Here is a 16448-nt window from a genome sequence, read left to right as displayed (position 1 = left end):
GCCAGATGTTTAGTCTGGACGCCCAAGAGGCCCCTTAGGAAAAAACCCATTCAAAGGTAAGAGCCAGTAGATCTTCCAGTCCAGCTTAGCATAATAATACTGTCCTGGTATGGGGATTCTGGAATCTTGTAGGACAGGGACAGAAGGAGTCTGGGGAATATCGAGTTTAGATTGTGTGTGATGGAGTCAAGGAACGACTTTGCCAATCGTCTGACAGCTCAGAGGCTTGTGGCTCCAGAGATGGGATCCGGGTCCCTGGCATGGAAATTGTTAAGGTCCTGACTACACCAGCCTCAGCTCCAGTCCCAGCCCAGGTTTGTTGAATGTGGGTGAGGACCATTGTCAGCTGAGAGGGAAAAGGGCGTTGGCATCTCATAAGATCGGTACAGGGAAGGTAAAAAAAAGTAAGTGGAGGATGCCGCAGGGTGGCTTAAAGGCCTATGTCTTGCCGCCCATGTACAGAATGTAGTGGGGGTGCTTCAAAGAGGCTTAGGGTTCTGCAATGGCAAGCACAGCAAAGCCAGGAATGTGGGTTGTGTTGTGACTGTGATGTGGGTGTTTACCCTTGGGGGATGTGGCCCAGCATAACACGCTTAGAGTCACCAGGCTTTTAAAAACTGCCCTGTAGCCTGGGCACAGTAGCTGATGCCTGTAATCCCAGCACTTTGAGAGACAGAGATAGGAGGATTGCTTGAGGCCAGGAATTCAAGACAAGACTGGGCAACATGGTGAGACCGCATCGCTATAAAAAACAAAAGCGAATTTACTGGGCATGGTGGTGCACGCTTGCGGTTCCAGCTACTTGAGAGGCTGAGGCAAGAGTGTCACCTGCGCCCAGGAGTTCAAAGATGCAATGAGCTATAATCTCACCACTGCACTCCAGCCTGGGTGACAGAGAGAGACCCCATCTCTAAAAATTAAAAAAGAAATGAAAAAATGTAAAAAAAATAAATCCCTGCCCTGTAAATCTGTCCTGAGGAAATACTTCAAGATGGGTAAAGATGTATAAGCATTCAGAAAATGCTCATGGCAGGGTTGTTTGTAATATCATGACATCGTAAGTGGGGAACTGTTAAGGGTTCATTCATCAATGAAGCTCTCACAGTTCCAAAAAAGCAAGCACTGCATGGAGTGTATTACCTTGGAAAGACGTCTTCATACACAATGGTGCCCATATTGTGGATTCTTCTTTCTTGTTATATAAAACCATCTATAGCCCATCTACAGCCTGGGAAGTCCATTCTTGCAGAGCAGGGAAAGGAATTGAAGAAAAGGGAGAGGAATCTTCCTTTTTCTGCCTTTATACATTCATGCTTTTTGACATTTTATAATGAACAGGTACTTCTTTAAGCAAGACAGCAACAAAGACATTTCCATTCTGGAAAAAAAAGTGGTTTTTTCCCCTGAGGAAACACCTAATGTTGCTTATGAATGATGTGTTAGCTTCCTGGCCTCTTGTTGCAACAAGGAGAGCACCCTGCTTTATTTTTCCAATTAATATTGGGGTGAAAACCATGCAAAGCAAGTTACTTTTGGATCTGTGGTAACTTACTCATAGCTTTTTCCAGCAGAAAAATTTCCACCTTGGCTCAAACACAACTGATCCCCAAGGCATGCTACTGAAACTTTGGGGTAAAATTGCCGAGTACTCAGGGCACTGGCTGTGCGGTCCCACAAAGACAGGGTTTGTAATCCTGTGATCACGACTTTTTAGCTGTGAGCTGGGCTTGTGTTCTGCGCCCCAGTTCCCACAAACGAGAAGAGATGACCACAGTGCTTTCCTCCCCACCACAGTTGTGGGAAATTCACAGGGTTCTGGGTATTAACCACTCAGCTGTGTGCTTACACAGAAACCAACCCAATAAAGAGATCGCTCTGCATCTTATTTATTTTTCTGTGTTTCTCCTTGCTTTTTTTTTCCCCCTGTTCTTCTGCCTCATTTTCATTCTACCAGTCATGGTCAGCCCAGTCATTTTCCACAAGTTCTTTATGTCCAGATGGAGAAAGGACTTCCTTTCTTCTCCTAATAGAAAGCAAGAGAACAAATTGGCCTGGCATTTGTTTATCTGTATCTGTGCTGTCCAGCACAGTAGCCAAGGTGTGCTTTGGCCACAGGGACAGCAAGCACCTAAGCCTGCTCACTCCAGGACTTAGATGGGTTTGGGCATTGGTGAAGCCTGTGGGTGCTTGAGCCAGGAGTTTAGTGGTCTGGAGAAGCGAGAGGCCCCCTAGCAAAGAATCCATCCAAAGATAAGAGCCAGTAGACCTTCCAGTCCACCTTAGCACAATAATACTGCCTGGCACAGGGGCGTTGGAATCTTCTGATTTCAGAGAGCATAGGCAGTAAACCTTTGCATCCACCAAGCTGCAGAGTGCATAAGCTGTAGGGGTGTGGCTGCCTCCACCTAGATTTCGAAGGATGGAACCCCCTGGAGTCTCAGGCATGCAACCCAGGCAGAGGGGCACCTCCAGGGCAAGCCCACTGCAGACAGCCTTCACTAGGGCAATGCCTAGTGGGAGTCGTGGGAATGGGGCAGCCTTCTAGACTCCAGACTAGTAAAGCCATCAGCACACAATTCCAGTCTGGGAAAGCCACAGGCATGAGACTCCAACCTGGGAGAACTACAGTGTGGGCTCGCTCCAGTGAAGCTTTTGGGGCAGAGCCACCCCAAAGCCTTGTGACCCCAACTCCCGCCCCAGTGTGTCCAGAAGGCAGAACGTGGAGTCAGAGGAGGTTAGTCTCAAGCCTGAAGATTTAGCGTTGTTTAGACTTACTTGAGCCCTGTTGCCCCTTTCTCTCTTCCCATTTTTCCGTTTGGGAATGGGAATGTCTGTCCTATGCCTGCCCCAACATTGTATTTGGGTGCACATAACTTGCTTGATTTCACAGGCTCATAGCTGGACAGCAATTTGCTTCAGGATGCATCCTACTTTGAGTCTCATCCATATCTGATTTAGATGATATTGAGAAGAGACTTTGGACCTTAAATTTTTGGTTGATGCTAGAATAAGTTAAGACTTTTGGGGCTACTGAGATGGAATTAATATATTTTGCATGTGAAAAGGACATGAATTTAGGGGGACCGGATCAGAATGCTATGATCTGTATGTTTGTGTCACCCTAAAATTTATATGTTGAAACCTAGTCCTCAAGCAATAGTACTAACAGGTGGACCCTTTAGGAGGTGATTAGGTCATAAGAGCAGAGTCCTTTAGAATGGGATCAGGGACATCTTAGTCTGTTTCGTGCTGCTCTAACAGAATGGTTGAGATTGGATAACTTACACAGAACAGAAATTTATTGACTCATGGTTCTGGAGGCTGGGAAGTCCAAGATCAAGGCAGTACCTCTGGTGAGGGCTTTCTCACTGAGTCATCCCATGGAGGAAGTAAGAGAGGGAACAAGAGAGGGTTGAACTTGTTTTTATGACAAATTCACTCTCTTGATAATGAACCCATTCTCTAGATAATAATGTGAAATCATTCATGAGGGTAGAGTCCTTATAACCTAATCACCTCTTAAAGGTTTCATTTCTCATCACTGTTGCATTAAGGATTAAGTTTCCAACACATGAACTTGGGGAGACACATTCAAACCACAGCAGCAGCCTTATAAAGTGGGGTCTGAGGAAGATTGTTCACCTCTTCTGCCATGCGAGTTCTGCCACGTGAGGACACACAGAAGGCACCATTTACAAGGAATGAGCCCTCACCATACACAGAATCTACTCCTACCTTGATTTTTTTTTTTTTTTTTTTTTTTTTTGAGACAAGGTCTCACTTTGTCACCCAGGCTGGAACGCAGTGGTGCAAATACAGCTCACTGTGGTCTCAACTTCCCAGGCTCAAGTAATTTTCCCACCTCAGCCCACTGAGTAGCTGGGACTACAGGTGCATACCCCTATGCCCAGTGAATTAAAAAAAATTTTTTTAGAGATGGGGTCTCACTATGTTGCCCAGGCTGGTTTCAAACTCCTGGGCTCAAGTGATCCTCCTGTCACAGCCTCCCAAAATGCTGGGATTACAGGCATGAGACACCATGCCCAGCCCACCTGGATCTTGAACTTCTTAGCCTACAGAACTGTGAGCAACAAATTTCCATTGTTTATAAATTGTGTCATCTGTGGCATTTTGTTAAAGCAGTACAAACAGACTAAGTCACCCGCACAGAGATATCCATGTGTTAAAATTGCTTAGCACAATGCCCTGCCCCCAGAGCTCCAAACATGGGGAGTCCTTTTTAGAAAGAAGTCACTACCCTATGATTTCATTCCTTTTTCTGTTTTGTTTCATGACGTACTACTACATATTTTGTTACACAAACAAAACACAACAGTAACAACAAAATTAAGCCCCTCGATCTTGGGACATAGAGCACCTCCAGAACCCAGGCTCCTGAAGTCTTGCAGGCAGCCCACATGTGGTTGAACTTGGGTGCACCCACCTCTTTCACACCCGCAGCCACGGCTCTACTCAATTCTCCTTCACCCCCAATCTGTTCTCACCAATCAGCCCTCTCCCCCCGAATCACGCTCTTCCTCAAACTCAGTTTATTTGGCTTTGCCAGTACAGGAACTAAGTCAACAAGAGGGCTGGCGTGCAGTATGTCCTGTCAAATAGGCGGCTGCTAAATGAGAACACGTAATCCAAACATGCATCTCCGCAGTGGGTGCACAGCGTGATCCTCCAACATTCCTTTGCGATTAGGGGTCATTGTGCTTCCCCACATTCGGGTCAGAAGATTCTACCCGGGAGGGAAGACCCAGGACAGGTACCCACGCATTTTGGGCTCCTCGAGGCACTGGATATCTCTGCTCACTTTTCTCAAGGAAAGCCAAGGTCTGCAAAATGCCCGGAACGGAAATGATTGAAACTGACATGAGCTACTTCCCACCGGAGAGAACGCCCTGCTGCTCCACGTGAAAGACTGGGCCAGGGGCAGGCTCATCATCTACACCCGGAATAAAAGCAGGAAGGAGGATGAGGGGTCGGGCAGTGTCTCCACACCAGACGGGAGAGCATTTCTCTTCTCCTTTCTCTCATCTGTCCATCACTGAAGGTTGTTTGGGCAGGGAATGGAGGGCACGTCAGGAAACGACAGCAACGACCGACCGGGCCAGCAGAATTGCCTGCATGGCCACGAACTGCCACTGAGTCCCAGCACAGCCTGGCCTGGCCAGATAGTTTGTAAATTCAGCTCTCCCTGACAGATACAGCCAAAAGTTTATTTATAAAATCGAAGTAAAAGAATGACATTTGAGTATTTTCATAAACCATGGGAACATGAGAGTTTAAGTTTTCCACAGAAGGAAAAAATTAAAAGACAATGTGCCTCAATGTTGAATGAAATAATATAATATAAATTAAATTAAAATAAAATACTAAAGGAGAGCATTCGGGCATGGGAGGGATCAGAGCAGAGGACCCCCCTCCCCCGCCCCACACTGTGCCACAGACAAGGACAATGACATAAAAGTTTATCCAAATCCTTGAGATGGTGCAGTTTCTCCCATGCAAAACATTTCTTCTGCATCATTTACACAATGACATCAGATTTCCTTGTGGTTAGGAAGAAACAAAAACACTATATATTAGTTGTAATTTTGAGGTCAAGAGGAAATTTTTGGACAGATATTTAATGGTATTCAATTATTAGAAACATCTGTTTGTTGTAAAATAAGGTAATCATCTTGAAAGATCACTTTAAAAAAAAAGAGGATTTAACTTTTTTTCACATTTACAGCAAAACATCTTTAACCAAATAAGAAGTCAAATCAGCTTTTCATAATTGTGTTTTTAAGTTAGTTGCCTCCAACCCTTTCTGGAACAAGGCAGGGCATAATAAATACGACCTATTTTGAAGCTAAATCTGGAAAATCTGACAGGAAGCCTGCTGGGTGGGACCTGGACCGCCATAGGTGTTCAACAGAGGACCTACTGATGGTTGTGTCTGTGTGGCATGCAAAGAGGGGTTTGCAAATTTAAGAAAGATGAAAAAGCAGAGTGAAGACAAACCCATTCAATCCACCATTTGCTTTCAGTCTTCCAAGAGCCTGACTGCACCTCTCTGGATTCCACTCAGATCAGACGACGTCCAGGAAAACCCAGAACCAGTCTATTGATGGAACATCTCATGGGTGCAGCCAAGATTGCACTCTGGGGCCAGACGGGTTGAATTCATTCTCTTGAAAACGAAGCCCCCTCCTCTTCCTTAAACCACCCTCCACCAGAGTCCCACCGTGGCCTTCTCTGTCATGTTCTGCTGGGTGGGTAAGGGACATCTCTACTTGGTCCTTGCCTTATGTGTGAAATTCTGCTGGTGAGTAGTCAGGACTAACCTCACTCTGTATCGCTAAAAGTCACAGGGAGGAGAGTCCGTGGCAGATGGGAGAGGCTGTGAATGGGATTAGTCACAGGTGGAATGCAGATTGCAATCATCTGCATGTTTTTCAGGCAAGACTGAAAGCTGGAACACCCATCCATGGATAAGGGATTATAAACAATGATCAGTGGTGGAAAGGGGACGGTTTCATCCTCATCAATGTCTGGCACATAAGGAAACAATGTAAGTGAGTGCTTGGAATTTTGCAGATAGAATCCGCTACATTTTCATCTACTCAACCCACGCTTTCCTGCCAAAGAGCTATAACCTGTGCCCATCCAACAAAAACACATCTGAGAACACACTGGGCACCTTTTAAACCCATGAAGGAGACAAGAAAGTTGGTGCATTAAGGCTTATAATAAATGTCGGGTCTGTGGAACCATTAATAAAAAACTAATTGCCTTAAACGTGGATTTGTCCCACTGTCTTACTCTGAGTTGAAAAATCTAATAAAAAAATAATATAGCCCTAAATGTGCAGACCATGTTACCTACGGTTACCTACAGTCCTAAAGGTTTCTTTTGTCAGGAAGCCTCAGGGAGTTCACAAAAATAAATGAAACCTAGGGGGAAATTAAGCTCGAGAGAAAGTTATTGAGGAGTTGGGATATGGTAAGAACGTTCTATGTGGCAGTCAGGAATGCTAGGTTGACAGATGTAGCTAATTCTGAAAGAATAACTTCCTATTCAAATAACAAGTAAAAGGTGTTTAAAGAGAGAAAGGTTATAGTTTACTTCAGCATGTACAGCTTCTGGGGAGTGTTACATAAATATTGTTTAAAAGCAATGTGTTGTTTTCCTTCACTTTGACAAGTAGAAAACACAAGACTATTAGAGTCTTTCCTCCTTGGTTGGTATGTTACAGGAATCAGGTTCTCCCAGGCACCTCTGCTATATTCAGGGGAAATTAGGAATTTAGGTTTTATATTTTTTATTTAAAAATGGGAGGCATGCTTGTTAGTTTGACATTTGGTTTGGCTTTGAACTTTTCAGAGTTTTAAAAAGATAAATATTGGCTTGGTAGTGTTTATTATATACTGAGCTTGATATGTTCTTTGGGGCCAGATCACATAAGATGAGTCATTTTCCTGGACACGTCCTGGAGCAACAGCTCATAAGGAATATTTCTGTAGCTTCTTAAAGGGCAGTTTATCAGCCAGAAATGGTTAGGGCAAGATTCAACTGGCACAGTCTTTTAATACTAATAAGAATAATCATAATAGCAGTAATAATAAGAAACTGTAGGAGTAGTGTCTCAGTTATCTGTTGCTGTGTAACAAACAACTGCAACAATTCATGCCTTAAAACAACAATCATTTTATTATAGTCCCTAATTTTGTGCATTGTGAATTTGGGAAGGGCTCAGCTGGGCAATTCTTCTGTTGCACATGGTGTTGATGGATGGAGGTCATTGCTGGTACCAGTTGGTTAGGCTGGAGGCCCTGTGATGTCTGACACCTTGATGGGGATAGCTAGGAGGCTGGGCTCAGCTAGGGCTGTGGACCAGAATGCCCCATCTGGCTTGTCCAGTATGGAGGTCTCAGGGTAGCACTCCAAGAGCAAGTGTTCCCATAAACAAGGAAGAAGAGGCATGCCCTTTTGTGAGCCAGCCTCAAAGTCACATTCCCATATCTCAGTGGTCAAGGCAGTTAGAGTCCACCCAGATTCAAGGGACAGGAACATAGACTTACTCTCCCCTCCATCCTCCCACCTGAAGAGAAAGAAGTGCAGAAGGATTTGTAGCCCACTTGAAAAGCTACCACAAGTGTTACAGTAATAGCTAACATTGATTGAGTGTTTCCTATGTGCCAGGCAATCTCTGTGAACTTTACTTGTATTAAGTTACTTAATTCTGGCAACAATCCTATGAAATAGGTATAATGTTCTCCACTTTATTGACAAAAAAAACCTGAAGAACAGAGTGGGGAGCTGGGCAATTACCAAGAGAGTGTGATCGATAGAGACAAGCAATTAGGAATAATTAGGTCAAAGACCCCTCTGTTTCCTGGAGCACCAGTTGGCCATGGTTGAGTTTCTGCCGGAATCACCTGGAGCTCTGTAGGCTCCAAAGGGTGGGAAAAGTGAATTGGGGGTCACCCTAGACCCACTTGGCCCAGGCTAGAGCTTGCATATATATTTGTTCAAAGAATAAATGAATAAGGAATACATGAATGAATAACGTGTCTAACACACACACTGCTTGGTTGGTAAGATTTGGTTAACTGGGAAACTAATTGCTTTCATGAGCACTCTGGAAAATGTTTGGGTTCCTCACCTTCTTCCTGGCCAACAGAACCTTCATTCTGTTTCAGCATTGGGCAAGCCTAAGGGAGGGTCTTCTCCAGCCCCCGGGGATGAATCACAGCAGGGGGATCCTGGGCCTCCTTGCCAGCCATTGGTCTAGTGGTGAGGATATGACCTAGTTCTGGTCCAAAAGACCTAGGAGAATGTGCTGGAATTTCTGGGGAAGATGTCCTTCCCTAACAAAAGGTGCCCATAGGGTAACCAACTTGTCCCAGTTCACTTGGGACTTTCTAGTAACCCCTCAGCCTTGGGCAAAGAGAGTTGGCTTGTCACCCTAGGTGTTCCTGTTTGAAATGTTGTTGCATCTACAGCTTTACACACATCTTCTGACCATGAGGTCATGAGTTTAAAGATGAAAATCTCACTGTGACTAGCCAAGCAGAAACGAGCCTTCTGTGACATCACTGAGCCACATGACAGCAACCCTGGAATTTTCTACTCTTGTTATGTGACTATAATGATAATTAAGTCATTGTCTTTATTGCTTAAGCCACTCTTAGTTGGGGTTGCCATTATTTGCAGCTGAAAGTAATCCTAACTGATAGAATCAATAAAATGCCAGGGGAAAATATGCAGGGAAAAGTAAATGGAATAAGACCAGTTGAGCACAAGTCATGCAGAAAGCAAGATTTTGAGCACTCCAAGTTCTATGTATAGTACACACCGGCCAAAAAATGGAAGACATTGGGATCTGGGTCTCAGGGTGGAAACTGTTGGGCACTTTCCTGTGCTGCCCCACATACCATCTGTTCAAATATTGTCAAACAGAGAAATCCTGTGTTGAAAAAACTCCATCACAATTCAACTGCAAGTTTTACCTGCTGCAACAGGCAGAGCCATTATTTGAGAATTTCCACAAAACAAATAAGCCTTCACATTTCATTTGGTGAGCCACGTGGGTGACTCGCATGAAAAGCCGAGTCACGTGCATGATTGTGTCTTGTTGATGCGCACATTTTTCATGCCCCAATAGAGGTGTGTGTGGTTTGGCTCAGTTAAAAAATTCTCCACCCTTCTCTGTAAGCTTAGAAACAAAAGTGCTCTCTTTCCACATCTCTCATCGGCCTTTCATCTGGAGCCTTCCTGTGAGTTGGATTGACTGAGTGCTTGGAATTTAAAAAGGAGGCCTCCCTTCGGACTGGCTCCCAGAAATGCACCGGACCTCTGCGCACCCTTTCACTGTCATTTGCTGTGGGTGTCTTGTGCCTTTTGGCTCCATTCCAAGTTAGAAGTCCCCTCTAGCTCTTCATTTCCCTCTGGGGGTGTGGGTGACCACCCTGGGCAGGCAAGAGTTGCCCACGTCAAATCACAATTCAAATAAAGTAGAACTACCTTCTACAAGATGTACTTTATAGTACATTCAGGGCACAGTCCTCAACTTCGGCATTATTGACATTTGGGGCTGGATCACCTTTTCTTGTGAGCGGTTGTCCTGTGCATTGTAGGATGTTTACCCCAGGCTTCTCCTCACTAAATTCCAGGAGCAATCCTCCCTCCCACTGTGTAATCAAAAAAGTTTCCAGATGTTGCCAAATGTCCCCTGGAGGGAAAATCGCCCCTCGTTAATAACCAGAACTTTCGGGGAACATAGATGTTATTACATGGAAGTTATGAGGTTCATTGAAGCTCACCGGCTCACATACCACAGTGGAGACGTTCCTCTGGGAGAGGTTGCCATTAATGAGTGAGATAGCCAGGACCTCCAATCAGTTCAATGTTTTGGTGAATGTAGGAAAAAGGTGGAGAAAAGGAACGGTGAGTCTGTGAGTTCTCCAGCATTTGATGAAAATGTCCCCACAAGTCCCAACCCATTGAGTTTGCATTTGATATTCAAAAAGTTTTTTTGAGCCAATAGTGCATGCAATTGTTGGGACAGAGGATCGGACACCAGGAGTGTGCCCTGGTGGGGTTGCAGCTGGCTGAAGCCTCTCCATAGACCAGCCTTGGGAGCTGCACACAAGTCAAAGTGTCAACGGTATTGGAACCACAAGGGCAGTCTGGGAGGGGACAGCGGAGGCCTGGCCTGGCCGTTCAAAGGGAATGGATTCCTGTGGAGTAGATGGCACTAGAATGCACCCGCTCTCTGAAGATGTCATCAACCAACAGATGCACACTGAGCTCTGCCCCAGCGTGACATGACGTTAGGTGCTGGGGCCTAAAGTCCGCCCCGGAGTCCTCAGGCTGACTGGGGAGTCAGGTACAGAAATGAGGGGAAGCCGATGCCCTCCAGACACAATTAGGGGTGCAGACCGTCGGTGCTGAAGGAGCTTGCAGGGAAGGTGACAGGCATGGGTCCCCTGGAGGCCAGAGAGAGCCTGAGTTGGCTGAGGCTGTCGGGACGGCTGCATCCGCAGGGGGACACCAGCCCCGGTGAAGGTCAGGCCAAGGGCTGAGTGCTCATTCTCAGGGTTCCCTTCAGAAATAATGAGCAGGGAAGCAGTTTGGGGGAATAGTGGGAGGTGAGGTGGGAGGTGTGAAGCTAGGGGAGCATGGAGGATCCCTGGATGCTGGGCCCAGGAGGCCAGGGCCCTGATATGGATGTCAGAAAGGGAACCACGGAAGGTTTCTGAACAGAATCAAGGGTTTGCAAACATCAGTGACCATGTAAGTGGGATCTGGGCCCAGATGGCGGGGATTCCCCCCGGGGCCAGGTCCACACTCAGCTTACATCAGCCCAGGTCTCTCTCTCTGAAGAGCCAGCCCCTGTCCCTCCCACGGCCCTGCACGCTCCCTGGTCGTGCTCCCTGAATTTTAATGGTAGTAAACAAAACACTCCTCCACAAAGGCCACAGTGTGTGGAAAGCAAGGGCCTGCACGTTTCTCAGCGTCACACCCCATTTATTCCACTCGAATGCAGGCCCCTGAGAACCACACTCCCCGCCCCAGAGTGGGGAGCTGGGCAATTACCAAGAGAGTGTGATCGATGGAGACAAGCAATTGGGAATAATTAGGTCAAAAGCCCCTCTGTTTCCTTGAGCACCAGTTGGCTGAGGTTGAGTTTCTGCCGGAATCACCTGGACCTCTGCAAGCCCCGAAGCATTGGGGAGCGAGGGGGGGTTGGGGGGTCCCCGTAGACCCACTCAGCCTCTCCTGGCTCTGGGGAGGCAAAGGAGCCTCCCAGGGCATCCTGCAGGGTGGAGGGTTGGGCTGTGGCCCTGAAGGTAGGCTCCCACGTCCAGGCATCATCTTGGGGGCATATCTGGAAGCTGCCCCCACAGTTTCCCCAGGAGCCTCATGTGCTAAGGTGACGGGAGCCAGGCTGGGTCCCTTCTCTGACCCTTGAAGTTACCCCAAGATAAGCGGTAACATGTGCCTCTTGCCCGCATTGGCACAGAGCCCCAGGGAGCAGCTCTGTGAGTTTTCCTACAGCCCCTCGCTCTGGGGGCTTAGGATGAGGACAGACCCCCAGGATCTCTGCTTCCTCTGGCGCCCAGCACCGGGCATTGGATCAGGAATGCATGGAACCTGACTCCCCGGGCAAGAGGCTTCTTTCTGCAGAAGACATTGGGTCCCTCCTACTCCTCTTCACCAGCTCTCCCGCTGCAATCTAAGCTGCCTGGCTCCAGCTGGGTCCACTGACCTCACGCCAGCCCAGCCTCCATCTCCGGGACTGGCTGAGTCCTTCACAACCCTATCTGGGCACTCCCTGCCTGGGGATGGGGCCATGGAGTCTTGAGGTTGTAATGCTGTTGTCCTGTGAGCAAATGGGCCATCTCATGGCACTCTTCTCCTTCAAAACACAGTTTTTAGGGTCCATGAGCCAGATGATATCCTAAAGGTTGGGATAGGGAGACAATTGGGACGCAGTCCTAGTCCTCCCTGAGCACAGAGAGAGCAGGAGACAGACAGTCAGACTGACAAGAAGCAACGCATGTTGGTGAGTGCTTCACGACACAACAGGGCATCTGTGGCTGCATCAGGATGCAGGGGGGTGCTTCTGCCCAGAGAAGCGGGGGTATTCTCAGAGCAGGGGCCCAGACTTGCCTGTGGGTGGGGAAAGGATGGTGAGTGACTGAAACATGTGGGGTGGGTGGAAGGCGAGGGACAAGGGAAAGGGACCATTTTCCATCTTCAAGTCCTACCACTGAAAATTCAAATTTCCAGGACAGAGACCCTGTGGTCCAGCTTGGATCCTTCCTGGTCCAGCAACTGGTGTAGGGACAGGGCTTCCCATCAGTAGCCAAATCCACGTGCAAAGGCAGAGAGGTGCGTACCTGGGAGAAACAGTCTAGGGTGCTATTGGTAGAGGGAGAGGGTACACGGCCTGCTAGTCATCGGGTTCAGGGAAAGGGGAGGGAATTTGTCCCCCTATGCTGGGATGGCCTGGGAGTGAGAGGAGGTGGAGTGAGCTGGCCAGCCATTGACCACACAGGCCCTGGAAGGACTAGGGAGGCAGGAGACCTTGGAGGGGCCTTTGAGGGCCTGCTCCTTCCATTGGGGGCTTCCCTCCCAGGGCAGCCATCGCGGTTTGCATTGATTGCTAATGAACTACTTTACGAAGGGAGCTCTAATACATTTGCTCATGTGTTCACCACCCCGCAAAGTAGGTGATCTTTCCTCACTTTACATGCAAGTAAGCTGAGACTCAGACACCCTGAGTTCCTCGCCTGAGTCTGCACCACCAGGATGTGGTGAAGTCCAGACTCCAAGCTGGGTTCTGAGACTCCCCGTCACTCAGCCGTCGCTGCTGATACCCCTCATTGCCGCCACACTCTCCCAGCCTCTAGGTGTGCTGTGTAAGCCATCTAAAAAATAAGTCAGAAGACTCAAATATTTCCGAAAATATCATGATATTCCCCACAGTAACTGGAGGTCCAGGCAGTGTCTCAGAACCAGGGTGAGGACCCACCCCATCTGTGGGGGCCACCACTCACCACTGTGGCACCCCTCGAGGGCTGTGGGGATTGTCAGGACTGGAGCCTCCTTGGCCAGGGCAAAGGAGGAAGGAAGATCAAGTACATGGCTGAGTGCCCCAGCTGGGCAGGAAATTTTGCCAAGTTCTAAGAGATGAATAAACGACATAATTTTATTCTATTTCAAAATTAAAATGTAAAAAATGTTTGCCCAGGTACTATGTTCAAAGCATTCAAAAATCAAAAGAGGCCCCCTGGGTGCGGTGGCTCATGCCTGTAATCTCAGCACTGTGGAAGGCTGAGATGCACAGATTGCTTGAGTCCAGGAGTTTGAGACCAGCCTGGGCAACTTGAAGAAACCCTGTCTCTACCCAAACAAAAAAAAATGTGTGTGTGTGTAACTATATGCATATATATGTATATATATGAGAGTATATATACACACATTTATATGTCTATACATGTATATATACATATATAAATTTATATATACATACATTATATATATTGTATCTACACACACACACACACATTAGCCAGATGTGGTGTGGTGATGCATGCCTATAGTCCCAGCTACTTACTCATATATATATAAGAGTATATATACACATATTTATATGTATATACATGTATATATACATATATAAATTTATATATATACATTATATATATTGTGTCTACACACACACACACACACACACACACAAATTAGCCAGACATGGTGTGGTGACGCATGCCTGTAGTCCCAGCTACTTGGGATGCTGAGGTGGAAGGATGACTTGAGCCCGAGAGGTCAAGGCTGCAGTGAGCCAAGATTGCAACACTGCACCGGGCTAGGTGACAGAGGAAGATCCTGTCTCAAAAAAAAAAAAAAAAAATCCAAAATAACACAAGCTGGGGACACAAACTCTTGCCTCTCTGCAGCCTCCGCTTCCTGTCCTCTCCCCACTCTCCTGCGCTCCTTTCTTACGTGTCTTTAGAAAGCATCCTTCACAGACTTTTCATGTTTGCCTTCAAGACTCAGGAAACCCAGCCTGTTTAGTGAATGTCTCATCCGCCCTTCAACTCAGAGAAAGGTCTCTCTCAGCCACTTGCAGGCACTTTCAAATCCTGTTCCGAAGAAACCTTGCTGTGAGGGAAAAACAACTTCATACCTTTGTTCACTGGATAAAGTAACGGGAGACTTAAACTCATGCTTGAAAACATAGTCTATCATCTAGGAAGAGGCCTCATGTTTCTTTCACTCAGAAACGCTGCTATTTTGTCTAACAGCCAGAAAATACATTAATAAAACCTGAGGGGCCCTTTTCTTTTGGAATCGCCTGTGTCATAACAAGATTCTGGATGCCCAGTTTCATTTCCATTTGAAAGGGGTTGGAGGCTTTGGTGAGTGGCGTTAGCCAAGGAGTGGTCCTATTTGGGCCACTGAAGAATTTACCGGAATGCAGGAGGGCACCAGAGTCATCGGGCATTTTGCTTCATGGTTCTTCTCCATGAAGCAAAATGAGCAGGAACCTCCCCTCTCTTCATCTTCAGAGGGTTGGCATTTGCCCAGCAAAAGGTAGTCATAAAGCATTCTCAGAACCAGGGCCGGTTGCTGAGAGCTGTATAAACGGCACATCAGAAAGGAACAAATTCCCAGGGAAGGATTCTGCAGTTTTAATGAGCAGCAGTGTGCTCCAAGGCACTAGAAGGGCGTGGAGGCCACCCAGTCTCACCCGCGTTTAAGACTTGGAGGCCACAGTGACCTGCAAGTCAGAAGAGCACGAGCTCTAGGAAGCGCTCAGGCAACCTGATGCGGAAAATGGAAGGGGAGCCCATGTGGCTTTTCAGGGAACCCCAATGTAAAGCTTTCTTTCTTTTTTTTTTTTTTTTTGAGACAGAATCTCACTCTGTTGCTCAGGTTGGAGTGCAGTGGTGTGATCTTGGCTCACTGTAACCTCTGACTCCCAGGTTCAAACAATTCTCCTGCCTCAGCCTCCCGAGTAGCTGAGACTACAGGCGTGCGCTGCCATGCCTGGCTAACTTGTATTTTCAGTAGAGATGGGGTTTCACCGTGTTGGCCAAGCTGGCCTTGGACTCCTGACTTCATGATCCACCTGCCTCGGCCTCCCAAAGTGCTGGGATTACATGCATGAGATTCTTTATCCTTACAGGCCGGGAGCTGGCAAACCATGACCAGTAGGTCAAATCCAGCCCACCATCCATTTACATAAAGTTTAATTTTTTGATTTGTTTTTTAGAGATGATTATTGGTATTTATTTGTTTATTTTTAATTTTTGTAGAGATGGGGTCTCTCTTGACCAGGCTGGTCTTGAACTCCTAGTCTCAAGCAATCCTCCTGCCTTAGGCTCCCAAAGTGCTGAGATTATAGGAATGAGCCACCTCACCTGGTTTAAAGATGATTATTGACAATATTTGGAAGGACATCCCTCCAGGCATGTCTATGCATTTCATATTGATACAAACAGATGTAAGCACATGCTTTTTATATATCACATGTATGTATTTACTATACGTGCTATTCTGAAACTTGCTTTTTATCACTCCTTACCATGTTCTGAACATATAAAATATTTTGTCGATCCTAAATTTTTAAAAATGTCAATATCTTTTGGGGTATGAGTTTTTTTTTTTTTTTTTTTTTTACATAGATGGATTATATCATAAGGTTGTTATAATACAATTTGCTCTATTATAACAAAATGGTGAATTCTGAGATTTTGGGGTACCCATCACTCGAGTAGTATACATTGTACCTAATGTGTAGTTTTTTATCCCTAGCCTCCCTTCACCTCCTGGGTCTCTGAAGTCCATGACATCACGCTGTATCGCATGGAGTTGTATTGGAATCCAGCCGCACCCTTTCATTTATGTGTTCTCCCAGCCCCTTTTGCAATCAAATG

This window comes from Papio anubis, chromosome 4 (genome assembly GCF_008728515.1).
Source record: "Papio anubis isolate 15944 chromosome 4, Panubis1.0, whole genome shotgun sequence".
Lineage (NCBI taxonomy): Eukaryota > Metazoa > Chordata > Mammalia > Primates > Cercopithecidae > Papio > Papio anubis.
Note: the sequence above shows the minus strand (reverse complement) of the source record.